Raw genomic sequence first — 17,525 nt, forward strand, 5'->3', positions numbered from 1 at the left:
ATGTTAAGACATGGATTCATAGACTTCATGTTAATTAGCTTTTCTGCTAGACTTCTTTTGGTATGTAACTGCTTAGCCCTCTCCTCTGACAGACTGTCAGTGACAGAAGTGCACAAGTGCTCAGAGGCTCTTGCAGCAGTCACTAGCCTTTGCTTCAGCTCTCTCTACATCCTGGTCATTCATTTCCATATCATCATTGCTGAGAATGAAAGTACAACTAACAATTAAAGAAAACATTCTGTGTGGTGAACTCAAAGGAATCTCATAAAATTGTTTCCAGTATCTGCCTGGGCTCTTAGTGATGGAGTATGGTCACGTGTTAATCTGTTGGCTATGTGAAACACACTGCTGTGCAGAATTGGGCAATGCAAAACCATCTTGTTTGGAATTTGTAAATTGTCATTGGCAATGAGGTATGTAAAGTGCCCTGCAGATGTACTGAATGTGCTTTGGAACAACATTAAGATAACTATGGGAAATGATCCATCTTTTAACAAAATCCATTTTTTATTCTGGAGCAATTAATGTTAAAATTCCTTGGTTGTGTGGCCTTCTTTTGCTAAATTACAATAGGCTATTGTGGCTAATGGTTTTGAAAGTTTTTTTGAGGTCAGTAAGTGACAAATTCTGTTGCCTAAAAATGGTATTTAGTGTTGTTTGAGATGTCCTCAGGCACACTGAGTGGTATCCTGCTGCTCCAGAATGGTGTAGGCATCCTGTTTGTCCTGCTGTCACATCTGCCAAACACATGTGTCTCAAGTGCCCTAAGGCATCTCAAATGGCACTAGCTGCCTGTTTTAGTCCACTGGATCAAGGATTCTGTGTTTCTTTCAGGTAAGCTTAAATTTCAGGTGGGTTTAAGATGACGCAACTTAAGGTTAACTTAAAAGCAAGTCTTGCCAGACACCTGAGCATCTCTTGTATGTCTAATATTTCCCCAGTCCCATGGATATGTCTTGGATACCCTAAGTGCACCAAATGGCACTAGCCACCTGTCCATATGGACAGTTTCACCACCTGCAATTCATGCATAATAAATTTTATCTTTAACATCTACTTAATTCCTGTTCAGACTCACACATTCTGTATGTAAAACAGTACCTATCATTTAAGTCTAACATGTTAGTTCAGTCTATTTGCTTTTCACTAATACACTTGTCCCCCCTAACTCTGAGGCACTTCATATGGAAATTAATTACAATGTGGTATCAGAGCTGTGAACACAGACGTTAGCAAATAAAAATTAAAGACAATCAACTCTTTTTATTTATGTTTTAAATAAATACCAGAGCTTATGATTTCTTAAGAAAGGATCAATGTAGCCTTAGCGGTGTCTTATTTAATGTACTTTCTACCAAAGGAAAAAGTTGCTGTCACAGAAGTTTTTCCTCCAAGTTACATCTCTGTTGGAGCCTGTTATTCTTAGCAGTTTTGAATTTTCCCAGGTAAAGTGGCAATTCATCATTTTGAAGTGATGTTATCACTCAGATTAGAATCCATAGTTTTTTGTTTTTCAGGGAAGCCAAAAAAAAATAGACAGATAGTTTTCTATATCAAGGAAATACTCCTTCATAAATGACAGGAAAAAGAGGCATAGGTGTTTGGCATATTAGAAGCTGACTGTAGTTATATTTCAAAGAATGAATGCACAAGGTAGAAATGTGATAGATGTCAGGTTCCTAATACAAAACCATATTTCAAAGCTGCACAGTTCAGCTCACCTTGAAGAACTCTTTACCCAGCTCTAGGAAGAGCTGTGGTTCAATTCACATCAAAATGGTGGGAGTTTCATGGTGAAAACACTGAACTTAGTTGAATCCTCTCAAGGACAAACCTGGACAAGAGCTTCAGAATGTGTCAGTAGAAACAACTAGATAATATTCTAGCAACAAATTAAGAACTACTTTTGTTACGTGTTGTACTTACATAGATTTGTCTGTTACTATGAACTAGTGAGTGACCGATGCTTGAAAACTGGGCCCCATACTGCACCCACTGAGGCCCCTGAGCTGTGTCAGGGTGGGCCACGAGAGGTATTCTATATGAATAAATCCATGCCCTGAAGGTGCCACCCCAGAAGAGCTCAGCAGGGAGAGTTAGTGGTGGCTAAAAGGATCAGACAAGGAGAAAAGTGTCTCCAACATGAGACTATAGTGGCCAGGTGGCAAACTGCTTCAATACAGCTCTCCATTCCTAAAATTCCTAGTTCCCAGATGAAGATTCTTAGTGACAAATTATCAAACAGACAAACTATTCTTTGTAAAGTAAGATTATCTTATGCCTCAGTTTTTCTCACTTTTTTGCTCCCGATTCATTCCACTCCCCAAAGTCTGTGAACCTTTCTCAGCAGAGCAGTCTCTTCTCCTGGAAGTCACCCCACTGAAACTCAGCAGGAGTGCCTGGGCAGAAAGGTGCTATCTATTTCACTAAAACCATTTAGAAGATGAAGAGTACTTGTGGACTAGGCTGTGTCTCCCCACCTATCACTGAGACAGCAGCATATGCAGCAATTTGCCTGCAACATTAAAAGCCTGCACCCTGCGTGCTCAGGCGGGTGACAGTATTAGACCAATATTGCCCAGTTTCTGACAATTTTCCAGCTTGTGCAGCTGTTGGAAACATATGGGCTTAGTTAGCGATTCTTTCTCTTGCTTTTTCTTACATATACACACACATCCCACAGCCTGGCTCTACTAAACGGACTGAATATTCAAATAACGGATGTGCTCTCCAAACAAGGTAGTAATAGATTCAACTCAATTATTGAATAGCCTCATTTGCCTGAAACAAATCTAAATGCATTGCCAGGCCTGAAATCTACTTCTTTGATACTAGTAAAGATTTTCTTTGTGAATGCATTCAGCCAGGTATCTAGGAGAATCTGAAAACTCAGAGCTAAGGCACAACGTGCCTCTTCCTGATTATCTTGAACATTTTACAGGTATGGAAATATGTTGCGTTTTAGCTGGCTACAGTAATTTAGGTGAAAATAAGACAGGTGCTGCAAATTTCAGCGCTAATTAAACAGAATTTTGGCAGCAGGAAAAAGTGATATGCCCTGTTCTTCCAAATATAGGTTCAGCCCATCTGTCTTTTTAATTGGACTGTAACAGATTATTAAATGATTTAAATAAATAATGGAAGTAAACTTCAACTAAAATCCCGCTGAAGGAGAAATTGCCTTTTATTAAAATGCTTTCATATTATTTTGTTATGTCCTCTGACAAATGCATAGCCATCAATATTGTTGCCTCAGTGTGACAGAAATTGTTCGGATTAATAGCTGGCAACCTGAGTCTCAATATGAATTTCTATTAAAAATGTTGATGAAATTGCCATCACATTTTTAAATGGGCAGGCCATGAAAAATTGCATTACCCTGCAGTATTATTTAATAATTCAGCAAATTGAAATATATAGCAATCTTGAGAATTTCAGTAATTAAACTCCAAAATGAAGCACACATGTAACCCAGCTGTTTTCTCATGGCCAGTTCAAGGTAGAAAGAAAATTCAACAGTCGTACCTTTTGGAAAAATTATGCTTTGGAGGGGAGAAGTAACCAAATGAACAAGATCTTCCCAAACAATTAAGGACATGGCACTGCACATGCACACTCCATTGCTTTGCATAAAAGTAATAATGGAACTGCACTTCTTACTAATTATATGCAACCACTAAATCTGTCATTAATTAGATAATTTTAGGAATTATCTTTCAGAGTAAATCCTTAGAGCTGAAATAATTCGCATTTCCTACATTTACCTGTTGCTCCATCCTGAGTCATGATTCAAAGTCCAAGTTGTTTGGATACTTCATCTGACTTTGGGAATTACATTGATCCAGCAAAGAGTTTAATACTGAGCAGTATCTAAGTCAGTGTGATAATCACAATGAAACAAACCCCTTAATCTAGTTGTTTCAAGAACAAAATCAGATTACATTTACAGAAGTATAATCTGTATTAAAGCACTAATCATATAACTGTCTGTTTTGTTTCATTAATATTTCATGCAGACCTCACAATCCTGTAGGATATACCACTATTAAATGCAATTCTGTGTTTAAGGGTCTTTCCAGATAATGGAAATTCTAAAATATCACAGCATGTTTTCTGAAGAGGTAAAAGTTTGCTAGAAATCACCATGTCAAGGTGTGCTTTGAATAAGTTTGTGGACATCCATCATGCAGTGCATGACTTTCAGTAAGAGGATTTCATTTTTACATGATATATTTATTTTTCAGATTGTTTCATCTTATTTGATTTGATGTTTAAAAATCACCCACGACTTTGGCAATGTCTCCTTATACTGTTCACTTCATGGAGATTAATCTCTACAGCCTTCAAAGAGGACACAAGAAGCAGACATCTCTGATTTTCTTATGGCTGTATTTCAGCTCTCCCTACAACCACGAAGGAGTAGACCTCAATTGCTGAAACACAAAATCAGAAGATTTAGAACTGAAAACAGCTTCCATTAGGTCTTTTCATCTATGGTTTTGCTATTTCAGAATTGCTGTCTTTCAAGGGCTTTTGTCCAAGTTAGTTATAAAGAACTCAGGTCATACAAAAACTGAGAACAAAAGCAATTAACTTTTAGTTTCAGTTCCCTGATAGCTGGAAAAGATTTTCCTTCAAACAAGAGCATCTTTAGTAGTCTGCCTTCTATTTTCAATTACTGTATTTTTTCACCTTCACTGCAAAAAAACAAAGAATCAGGCAAACAGGAAAATGCCAAACTTTGCCATTATCTTTCATTTCAATTTGTATTACTGGCTTGGATTGTAAATTATACTGTGCTGCCTACTGTCTTGATTTTCTGTGTATAATTCAGACGCAGCCAACATCAGAAGATTTGTCATAGACACAAAAACTTTCTGCAGGACAAATTCTGTGAAAGTAGGTTTTTTAATTAAAATCCATATCTGTGTCATTATCGTCAATGGAGTCATAAAGTTGATGGCCAAGAGAAAATATCATCTTCACCTGCCAAGTACCTTTTTTTTTTTTAATCCTTATAGCTTTATACTGAGCCAAATAACTCAAGATTTTGCTACAACACATCCACTGCATTCTATTTTTTTTCAGGGCCGTTCTACAGTATAAGCCCTGTTATCAAGGATTTTTGCTGAAAATCAAATATTAGAATCAATTAATGTGTTTTTACACATCTTTTTATTAGGGGTGAACTAGAGGAGTACACATGATGTTCTGGAAAGTCTCTTGTGGGTTTAAGATTAAATCAATCAAGCAGTAGAAAAAAAATAGCAGCATAAACTGTAGCCTACAAATAACTCATGTTGAAAACTAGGGTTGGAATGATGATTATCAGAGCATTCCTGAGGCATTCCTGAAATACATTAATGTAAACATTTAACTGGATAATTTTGAACAATGGGTAAGTTTGTAGTTATCAAACTGTGCCTGGAAATACTACATGAAAATGGAAAATGTCTTAATTAATTAGATATCCTATTTACTGTGGCTATTGCAGTCAACATTGCATGACCGCTGCAACCCAAGACTGATGGAAGTGTTAATATTCCTGACTTTTTGCTAATTCGTTTCCCTTAACATTAACTTGTATCTACAGTACAAGTACAGTACAGTACAAGTGAAAGGGTGCCTGTGATTTGATTATTTTATAAATAGTAATAAGAAAGGCTTTACATTCCTGCTACCTGCATCTGCCAGTGTATCCAACTTTCCTATATTTATTTACCTTACACAGTGTTTTCTTTATGTCCCAAACACATACAGTGCCTTTTCTGGAAGAGACATCAAGTGGCAGTATGTCCTTAGGTATCATTATTAATTGATACTTTTCCTATTAACTTATTGCAAAGGAATTTTAATGCTTCTAGAGATAATTAGATCCCAAGTGGTCTAAGTATTCAGTTTTAATGCAGGTGAACAGTCTCCAGATGAAAACATTAAGGCTTTATATACACTCTCTGAAATTGAAATTGTTGTTAAAACAATTGCTTTATCATATTGCCCAGAAGGAGTTGACCAAATCAATTACAAGTAATCACTGGCTTCATACGCAGCTGACTGACACGTTTAATGAAAAATGTCTTTGTTGCAGGTTTATTGACAAAAGGATACAACAAATTGCTCCCAGAAGAGCCAGAACATTTTAATAGAGTAATATGAATGACAGTAAAGAACCTGGAAGACAATTAATGACAATTAATTAGTTGTGCTAATAGACCTTGAAAACTCAAGGGTCCTAGCCAAATCATTACACTGTGTTAATTTCGTATTTCATATCTAATGCAGAAATCCTGGTATATGAGGAAAAATAAGGACTTACCTTCTGAGATGTATTTGCCTTTGGTGAAAGCTGATTGATTTTGCAGGTGTCCCAAGCTGATAGATAACAAGGCAAACATTCCTGCAAATTATCTTGGCTTTCACGTGAAAACAAAAACCAAAGCTAAATTGTTGATCAGTTTGTCAAAGTCTGAAAATGCTATGGCAAGTATGTATTAGAGACTATGATATAAAACACTTCAAAATAGTTTTCAAGAATCATTACTGTTTCAGGTGGAAACCTTTCAATGCTCAGTAGTTTTAAATTCACAGATATCAATTCCTGAAATACAAGGAGAATGGCCATAATGAACCAAAACTCTTGATGTCTGAATTACACTTTTTTAATATTTATACTTAGTTCTTGTGTTCATTAACTTTTTTTTTTTTTTTTGGTGGGGGGCGGGTAGATCTGTAAAAATGTGTATTGTTTTTAATAGATATTATTAAAAGTTTATATGTGTGTGTGGATACATGAGTGCACGGATGCGCTGATGGAGGTAAAAGGAGTCAATGACACAGGCGCCCCGGCCCGGCGGGCTCCCTTGTCTCACGTCTCCCCCTAGCGGGACCGGGCTGCACCGCGCCCCCCCGCCTGCCCCCGCGACCCCACCCGCCAAAATGTCCGGCTTCCATCGACGCTTCTCCGGTTAAACCTTAAGTCTCGAATAAATCAAAATTATTTTCGGTAATCTTTGAATTATTTAGAATAATAATATAGCAACTAATAAAACCTCTTTTTTAAAAATGAAAATTATCTATTTTTTTTAACATTTTATTGTATTTCCATATTTTTTTTTTCTTCTGAATATAGAGCTTCTTTTATATTTCGATGTGGTGCAGATCTGAATAAGGACAGCATGGAACTTCATATGTCCTGTCTTCTTGTGTCTTCCAGGTTAATTTGCTGTGTTTGCAGATGACACTTTTTCTGAGCCACCAAAGCTTCAAACTCTGGTTGGGATTGGGATGTTAAACAACCCATCAGGCATTTGGCCCAGTAGCAGTTATTCTTCTTGGCACAATCTGAAAATTGTGTCTAATATCTATCTGCAACCTTGGTTTGCTGAGCAGCATAGAAATGTGAACTTGTAGTAAAACCGGTAATTAACAGTGACATAAAGAATGATTACATTTCAGCATAACATTTAGAATTAAGATAAAGATTTTGGCTTAAAGATACATAATGTTGCTGGTGCTCAATTATGTTTTAGGTCTTTCTGTACTGCTGTAATAGCCTGGAAGCTCCAAGTCAGCAATTGCCATGTCTGGAGGCACCTAATTTTCTGAGAAGTCCCTTAATTGCTTCCTGTTGTGACTGTGTAGGAACATGTTGGTCTTGACAGCATGAAGCTTCTTGGTGCCTCAGTCTGCTGAGTCTGTGTATGGAAAGCATCTTTCTAAGCTACAACAGGAATTTCCATGGGTTGTTTTTGTGGTGATCATCACAGTGGCCATGTTATTAGCACTGCAGTGTTAGAATCCTTTTATGGATTTGATCTGCAAAGCTTATTGTTATCTTGCTTTCCTGGATATTTTTTTAGTGTCTTCAAAAAATAAGTCAGGGAAAGGTGTTTTTTTTTTTTGCTTGTTCTTTCATTGCTTTTGTTTTAACCCCCAGGCTGAAAACTCTGGCAACCAACCATAGGTGTATGAGAATAAGCTTTCCTTGGGACAATTTATAGAATAAAAGAAGCAATGTAATTTTGCCTACCAGTCCTGCACTGGGGATTTTGCAAGGGAGCCAAAAGAAGTTTCACACATTTTTAAGTGTATAGTATTCCCTTAAATGTGGCTCCCTAAATTTCATGAATATACAGAATACTTAGATGCAATATACACTCAATTCCCAGTTGCCTGGATGATGTTAAATCTACACATATCCATGATCAGAGCAAAAAACTTTTCAAAAAAGTCATGGTGAGTTGTTACAGCAGAGACCAAGAAATAGCGGTAGAAATGAGCAGGTTTATGATGGTACATAACACCAGGGCTTCCAACACACAGGCCAGTACTTTTCAGACGTAATCGTCAGGTCAAGCAGATTGCATATCAAGACTTTTACAATTTCACACTGAGACTTCTACATTTCCATTTCAAAGGTTGGCAGATCCCTATTTGTTCTTGGTGTAGAACTCCTACTTGAAATCAAATGGCATTGAGGGCAGGGAACAAAAGTTGAGTAAGTAATGAAGATCCCTTTATGTGCCATGGAAAGAGAAAAAATTGTGCAGGTGCATCAGTATCACTTGATTTTACGTTTTACTTGCAATTTATAGTCTGTGTTTCCCTCTCCTGTACCTAAGATTAGCCCTAATTTTCTGGCTCATTTGGCTAATCAGCATGATTTTCCTTTATCAGTAAATACTTTCAGCAGTTGCTTTTACACTTATCAACTTAACTGGCTTTGTACTTGTGACTACTTGCCAGGTTTCAGAAAAGGAGTTTACCCATAGGTGTATAAACAGTGACTGAAGAAGTTCACCTGAAATGTAGTAATCACTCACGATTTCCATAAACTAGTGTGCAATGGCTGGCAAAAGGAGTTCTCAGGTTCATGTAGATCGTATCAGCTTGTGCTGTGCCCATCTGAAATTGTCAGAAATAAATATACTTTCTTCAGTGCCATGTCATGAATACTTAGCCTGCCTTATAAGAGTATTTCTGAAAAAGATGCTAAGAAAAGCAACTTATCCGTGTTCTGGATTCTAAGTTCCCTAAAATGTAAAAGTAGCTTTCTCAGATAGTATGTTGTGAAAGTCTTTGGATTTCTACCTTGTATCTTGCAGTTAGTGAAACATTTATATATATATATATATATATATATATACACACACTACAGTGATGATCCAAATTTCCTCGAATTTCATTTTTGAAGTATTGTTAATTTAATATTTTTATTTTCCGTTGAGTAGAGACAATGAACTTCTGATAATTCAGTACACGAAGAAAGACAGTTCTTGCTTACTGCTTGGAAAAAGTTCATGTTCTTCTGTTTAGCAGTCAGCTTTTGTCTTACAAACATACTGTTTAACAACTTTTAATGTTTTTTTTTTAATATGTTGCAAAAATAAAAAATTGAAAAAGATCAATATTTTCACAGGATCATCAAACTACATTGGGAAACTGTTGGTATGTGAATATTGTGTTGACGACAGAATTAATTCCTGACATAGAACATCCATATGTGTATAGATATGCATATCTCAAAGATATATAATTATGTATCAAGTTTTTATGTATGGATCATCTTTACTTCCTGAGCTTCTACACTGAAACTGAGACTTAATGAAAAGAGTGGGAAAAAGAACACTTGCATGGTGAAAACCTCACTTTCTGAAATAGTGGTTTGAGCACTTGGTGGGGTGAAGAGAACTCAGAATCTTGTTTCTTCCAGGGGAATGTTTCTCTGTGTGGCATTAAACTGCTAGGAGTAGTAACAGAATACCATCTCTCTGTCATTAGACAGAGTTTCTTTGTCATCTTGTTCACTGCATGAAGGATGCAGCTCAAGTTTCCTCAGGGGAGATGTCATTCTGCTCCTGGATTTTCAAAGGAAAAGAAAGAAAACCAGACTAAAACTGGGAGGTTTAACTACATAGTATAGGGCTCAAGCTCGGGTTCAAACAGAAGCCTGCTAGTATTCTGTAAATATTCTCACATTTCTTTTTGACTGAATTATTTCTTGGGTTAATGAGCTTTTAATTTTATTTTTTTTTTTTTTTTTTTTTTGCAAAATAACACAGCTTTCTCTACAGGAATAAAAGATGCATCTTTTTTCCTTCAGTTGTCCTCTGCCCTGCTAATTAAAGCAGTGGCTTGGAAAGATAAAGATACTGTTTTGAAGCTTACATTCTCAGCAGGGCTTGCAAGCAAGTTTACCACTTTGTGGGCAAGTGTTCAGATCACTAAATAATTAGCAAAAACCCCAGCAGTGGCAGAAGCAAAATCACAAGTGGCCTTGGCTTGGGAAAAGTGTCTGGTGTGGGAAACCCAATGTGCAGCTTGTCCGGGGCTGCTTTGGCAAATACGTGGCAAAATGGGGCCTCTGTAAGGAAGGAGATGGGGGTGCCTCTGGTTTCTTGGGGTTTCTGGATAGAGCAAGGATGGGAGGTGGGCCCTGGGCAGCCCTGTGTGGGTGGTTCTGGCCATGCTGAGCACAGTGGGTGCTGCTGGAGCTTTGCGGGACATCACACTTTTCCAGAGCTTGGTAATCACCATGGGAAGGCTGCTGGGGAGATAACATCTTACTGGCTCTGCCTACCAATTTTACTTCTATTTTAGACAGAATAATTTGTAAGACATAACCTGGATTGACTGAGAGAACACTGAATTAATTCTTACATTCCTGTCGTCCGAAAATATTCTGTAAATACGGAATAGTCTGAGATTATCGCTACCCATTTTGGATTTTATTGTGATCCAGTTTACAAGAACTATGCTTTTAGATAATACGCCAGTGTTAGTTTTGAGGGCAAGTGATTAAAAGTTGTTTCTTTTCAATGCAGCCTCAGAAAGTTGTTGTAAAGTTGTTAGGTTTTATTATTAAAAGTTGACATGTAAAAGTTATCCCTTAGTTTAATGCTTAGTACATTCCAACTAATTTTTCTCATTTTATTGAACTAATTTTGTCCTGCCTGCTTCTGATACAATGTAGTTTGCATTAAAGTTTAATAGCTAAAACACATTGTTATCTCTTATGTTCTGGTTCCCCTTATGCACCATTCACATTTCCTGAGCAGTGCTAGCAATAGCTAACAAGAGGTCCTCAGCCTGAATTGTGAACCAGAGATTTTTATCTTCTTTATGCTGCATTTGTACTTGTCATTAAATTACTGACACACTGTGAACTTGATTACCTTTTTTTTTTTTAGTTCAATTAATTTTTCAGTTTCTGAGAAATAAAAAAAATGAATGTACATGTATTTAAATTCAAAGCAGACTACTGGAGTTGATGTTCTTTACTGCCTGGGAAAAGGACTTGTATTATACTGGAAGGTCCCTTTCTGGGAAAATCTTATAACAGAAACTGCTAATTCCAGTAGATTAATTTTCCAGTTGTTTTCCCAAAGCTGTTCTTATGAGAACCGCCTAATTAGTAGTATATTTTTTAATCAATTCATGTTTTTACTGGTAGTCAACCCTATTAATAATTTTTATTTGCTTTTACATAAAATTTATCGATGTTCAGTTCTTTGCAGACCCTTTCATGTATACAATACAGTTAATCCTGCAGACTGCTAAAAGAAAGGAACAATTAGGCTCCTCAAATGATTCTGGCCAACATATATGCAGCTGTACAGCAAATGGCAACAGAGTGGTGTAGGCAAAATGAGAGGGAAGCCTTGAAATGTTCGTGTCCTCAAATGCCCCTTTTGATACATTCAAGAAACCAAGTGAGGTGCCTCTGCTTTTCAGCCAGGAACATCTCACACATTCTGCCTCTGTCTTTCAGAAACCTGCTGAAATAGTGTATTTGAGGCCCATTCTCTTAGGTGACATTAAACTTCTATTGTCTGCAGCTGAAAAAAACTTAAAGTGAGAGAAAAGCCAATCCTCTTTGTTTCCATGGCAGTTGTGTGGGGAGAAGACTTTAAAATGACCGGCATCAGCTGTCTGCGGGTGAGTGAACACAGTCACTCCTCTAAATGTGAATGAACCCACATGTCAATCTGAAAATGATGGTATCTACTGGAAAGGGCTGCCCACGAGCATTCTCTAATCTTGTGATGAATAAAAAAGATTAAAGGAATAATGTAGTTAACAAATGTTATTCAAATGTATGAAATAGTAAATAGTTTATTCTAGCTCCATTTCCATATAGAAAGTGGTAGAAAAAAGGGACTTACTTCCAAATATTAAACAATTTGCAGACCAACATAAATAAAATGTTCATTTTTATTTCTGGATAAAAAGTATTTTTTGTTAGATTTCAGTGCTTATTTAAGCATTGAGGCAGCTCAATTTAATTCATTGTAACCAATGATATTGCCTAACTAAACATAAATATATTGCCCTGTGAATAAAACACAGTGTCTCCCATTACCAAATTCATTCACATTCCAAATGAAACTCTGAAATAAGAAGATCAAAAATAAAAATTAAATAAACTGAGGAAATTCAGAGGAGAGGATGGAAAAGGTGAAATTTCTTTGCTTTTCTGGCATGGCCAAAGTAGCCAAACTTTCTGTCCCTCGCTTCAGCCACATGTGAAAAACTCATCAATACTCTACAAGCTTTCAAAGACTACCACAGTAAGACAACTGTTGTTTGTAAAGCCTAAATAAAAAGTGTTAGAATTTGTGTCAAAACCACTCACTTTTTCTAAACATCCAAAGCACAACGATTATTGCACAGATGGTTTTCTGTTTGGCAATAAAGAAAATGCTTTTCATTGATAAAAGTGCAAAAATATCTTCAACTGGGTAGGAATCTGAGCGAGTTACCTACTCTGTTTTTCTTTTATTTGTGCGGGTTTCTATTTTGGAGTTTGGCTGTATAGCCTTTATTTACATTGTTATGCAGTACTTAATATGTGCAGATTTGTCGGATTCAGTGAGATTACCTATCAGGGTAAGTAGATGATGGTGTCAGTACATATTCTGAAATTTTATTTCATTGCTAAAGTATTCGGTCATTGCAAGACCCGCTGAAGAAATTTAAAGTCTGTTTTGTGAAAGATGATGTTACTTTCACACTATGTTACTTTATAGTTTGAAAACCCGAAATGGCCGTATTTGTTTTAAAAAGCTCTCATCCTTTGGAACCAAATGCCTGGAAAACATCACCACCAATGCAGAGAAATAAAAGTTCACAAAATACCACAATACCACCTCAGTGCAGGATTTTTGAAAGTGAAATGAAAAATAAAATAAACAAAAAGCTTTACTGACATTCAAGATCCAATATAATTCATGTTTATTTTCACTGTGTACAGAAGGTGGAGCCAAATTCATAAGGATCTGTGAACTCATACTTCATTCTTTGTTTGAATGGTTTTCCACTGTCTTTTTAGAGGGGCAGCTAGCTCGGATGAGATATCAATTGGAATAATTTACAATGTTGGGATAAATCTTTTTAAGACCAAATTTTCTGGCGTATAGGCTCTCTGTAACGAGGTTTAGAAGTTCGTTGGCACAGCTGAAGAGCATCCGAGCCTCCAGGTATTACCCTTCTCCCTTTTCTGTTCATGAGTGAGCCAGGAACAAAATCTTATTTCTACATGTAGTATGGGAAAGTGAGCAAGCTGATACCACCATGAAGAACTTGTGGTGAGACCTTAGTGATACAAAGTGGCAGGCACCAGCACAAGAAACAGAAAGGAGACAATCACACCAAGCTCTGAACACTGTATTTTCATTCTCTGCAATCCTCATAAATTTTAAAAAGAAAAGCTCATTTAGCTGTTTTCACTGCTAGCTGATATTTTGAAAAGCAACTAGAAAATAGGACAGAATAATTTGGGGTTTAAAAGATGAAGCCAGGCATTAAGAAATTTTGCTCTTAATCCCGGTTGTGCCATGAGCTGTCTATGACTCAGAAAAGCTGCTGATATTCTCCATGACAAACTTCCCATCTCCGTAAAAGATGTTAATATAATGTAACTTGTTCTATGTTAATATTTATAAAACACTCTGAGATTCTAGACAGATGACTGTGCAACAGTGCTAAATATTTCCGGAGAATAGTGACCATTTGCTAGGTCGGGCTCTGATCTGATGGCATCTGTCACTGAGGAGTTCACACTTTCATCTGAGGTGCTTCAGTCTTGATGTGTTTCCAGCAGAGTCTCTTTTAAATTACCGACTTTTTTTTCTTTTGCAGACAGATCAGTAAGAGTAGAATCTATTTTACACTGACTAAGCCTCCTTTTCCCCTGGGAATATCTAGCTTTAATAGCCTTGTAGCAAATAAATCTGAGAGACCAGTTTCAACAAGGAACAGCAAGTGTGCTTACTAGAAGACAGTCTTGTGGTTATCCTACTTTTTATTATTACTATCCTTACGATTATGAGAAAACATTCTCTTACATGCTATGTGCTGTGCCACCCAAGCAGGAACAGCTACTGCCTTGAGGGATGACAATTGCCTTTGCTTGAACAAGCGTTGACCCTTTGAAAATTGGGGGAGAGGCTGTGTTTTGCAGACCTGACGGTGCTGGGCACAGCAGCGTCCAGTGGGCTCCAGCCCAGTCCCCTGGCTGACAGAACATGCAAGGGCTGTGGCCAGAAACTTCAAAGCTGCGTTATATTTCTGTGTGACGCAAATTCCTTAAACAAGAGAAAACCACTTCTGCTTTAAAAAAAGAAAAAAAAAATCATTACTCTGCACATTTATGTGCTTAGGTAATCAAGAAATACCACATTATTGTTCTTTGGACATTCTGAGAAGCTTTACCTCAACAGGGCATGAAACAGGGCCACGCATTATTCACAAGTCTGTATTTAAAGCCAAATGTGTAAGAAGGGATATCGATGAAAACGTGCCAAAGCTTACGTGCCATTCAGGACGTAAGTGACTGCACAGCTGCCTTGAATGACACGCAAGAAAATCTGTATTGCATGTGTATGTTCATCTCAGTTTACTCTATAGTCAGCTTACTCGATCCATGGACGACTCTCCCAAATTGCACAGGACGAGGACAGTGCTCTGCGTGGGAGTACTGGGAAGTGAATTTTGCAAACAAGCTGAAAACAAGTGAACACATGCTCTTTGTCTTAAAAGCTCCATAAGACATAGGTATCCTTAACTGGGAGTAGATCATGAACCCCACTGGTACCAATGGGAAATTTTGTAATGGTTAAAGGACTGGAGGGCTTTCCAAATGAAACATTCACTAGGGCTTTCCTGGTGAATCTGGTTGCTGAATTATTTTTGGGAAAATATTTGGAGGTGATAAGAGGAAAAAGTTTCTGTATAGAGTTCTGTACTTATGTTCAGGTAATAAATAGAAAACAGTGGACTGAATTCTGTATCAACCGTGAATCTGTGTCAAAGGCTGTAAATACTAAATAATCCAATTTATGGTTCATTTTGGTAGTCTGTGTAGAAAAGCAACATCAATACTGTGGGCTTTGAACTATTTCACTCATTCAGACAAGGATTCAGCAGAAAGTGGACAGAAACCCTATGGAAGTCACCCCAAGGTTCAGTCCCAGAGATGCACTTGACAGAGCCTGGGCTCCAGCATTGCAACTGGGGCACAGTGTGAACGTGCCCTTACTGATTGAGCTGTAACCTGCCACATGAAAAAGAAACAGGTTCTGCAGTCCTCGAATTGCCACGCTAAAAGATTGTTTCACAAGACAGTGCCGTTTGCTCCAAAAGGCAAAATGTCAATGGATGGCAATACAGGTCCCAGAGAACTCTGGGATCCAAAATATTCAGTTCTGTGGTATAAAGAGTCTGTGTTCCACAATAAAGGTTTGGAATCTAACCATGATCTTCTTACCCATCTCTTAGTCCGTAATCAAGAACAGACTTGCAAATATCTCAGTTCTGACACCCCTGTGCTTTCCTCTTGAACATAGCTTCAGCTGAAGGGTGGTTGTGTGTGAAGATATTTGTTCAATCTCAAAAGCTTATTTCCATTGCAATACAAATGAGTGTGAGACTTTCTGGTAACCTTGTGAAATGGTATATTAGATCATTGCAACATCTGAAGCTTAATATGTTCAGGTAACAGGCTGTGCAATGTGATCATGGAGAAATATTTCCAAACTCTAAAAGACATTTCCAAGGTATTTTTATCAGAACTGATAACAATTCTTTCTAATTCTACACAGTATTGCAGTGAGGACTTGAAATACTTTCCCTTTTCATAAGGATAATGCTGTGGCAAAGCCAAGTGTTATGCTTATTGTAGCTGCAAAATTATTCTTCCCTTGTTACTAACATACACATTTTAGTTTTGCAAGTGGATTTTAAGAGTGTTGGGCTTCTCACTATCACTGTTTGTTTATTTAAATGGAGAAATACCTCTCAGTCCTTGTTTTAAAAACAGAATGCTTGAAAAACTGCAAAGCCTATACAGGAAGATACATGGAAAAATGCAAGACTGGGCAAGCTGGACCCTGTGATCCTGCCAGCTTTGACACGGAATGATAGCACTGTATTCCAGCATGCTATAATTCAATAGGTTTTTTCCTGGCATAATTCTGCTTTCCTAAGGGGCAACTTTTTCAGTACCACATATATGACATCCCAAATCTCCTCATTGTCTCAGTATCGGCACACACATGGCTATGTTGGTAGTGTTTTGTACTTTGCTGTAGAATAACCAGTGTTTTATGGGGCAGTAGCAGTAGCATTATCTGTACTACTCTCACTGTCTGTCCCATATTCACGAAGACTGTGAAACGCTATGGTTTGAGCATCACGATTTTTTCATTCTCGAGAAGAAGAGCCCATGGCCTGTTAAGCGCAAAGCTCCATTTCTCCCTTGCTGTGAAGAGAAAAAGTAACCTTAAAACAACACTCAGAGAACACAAAGGAAAGATTTGTTTCTGCCATATGGCTTAGACAAGTCTAATAACTAAAAAAGCTGTCAAAACTAACAGCCAGTATCAAAGGAAAGGGGGCAAGCTAGGGAAACCAGCTGTCCTGTCTGTAGCCAGATGAAGGAGGATGGAAGGTGTACAGTTGTAGTGTACTAGCTCTTTTTCTCAAACAGGAGGCAGTGTGGTCTGCTACAAACAGCTCCAGAGCAGGAACCAGGGCAGTGTGTTTGTTTCCCAGCTTCAAAGCGCCCTGCTGAGTATCTTTCTACAAAGATCTTGTCTTAGGTTTCTTCTCCGGAGAGTTCTTGGTGAAAAGCAGTAGGTAAGGGCTGTGAAAAACAAGCAGTAATTTCTAAGTTGTGTTGTAGGGTGTAACATTCATTATTTCAAGAAGAAACTGCAAAGAGGACCTTTATTTGGGAACCTCTCAATGACCATTACTGGACTGGAATGATTGAAACCCAAATGAGCTTGGTACAACTCAAAATGTGGAACTTCACTGAGAACTATCTAACTATGAATGCTTCAAGAGAAGCTCTTAAGCAGTCCCACAGAGGAGCTAATAACCCATGACATTAACAGGTATAAAATCAATTCCTATTGCAGTTTGGACTCCATGTGTGAGGAGCTTATCACAGGCAGAGAAAGAAATTAATCTCTGTTCTATAGAAAAGGCATTTTTCAAGGGGCGTTTAACCAGGGACTGGTCAG

Source organism: Columba livia, chromosome 3 (assembly GCF_036013475.1).
Source record: "Columba livia isolate bColLiv1 breed racing homer chromosome 3, bColLiv1.pat.W.v2, whole genome shotgun sequence".
NCBI classification, from domain to species: domain Eukaryota; kingdom Metazoa; phylum Chordata; class Aves; order Columbiformes; family Columbidae; genus Columba; species Columba livia.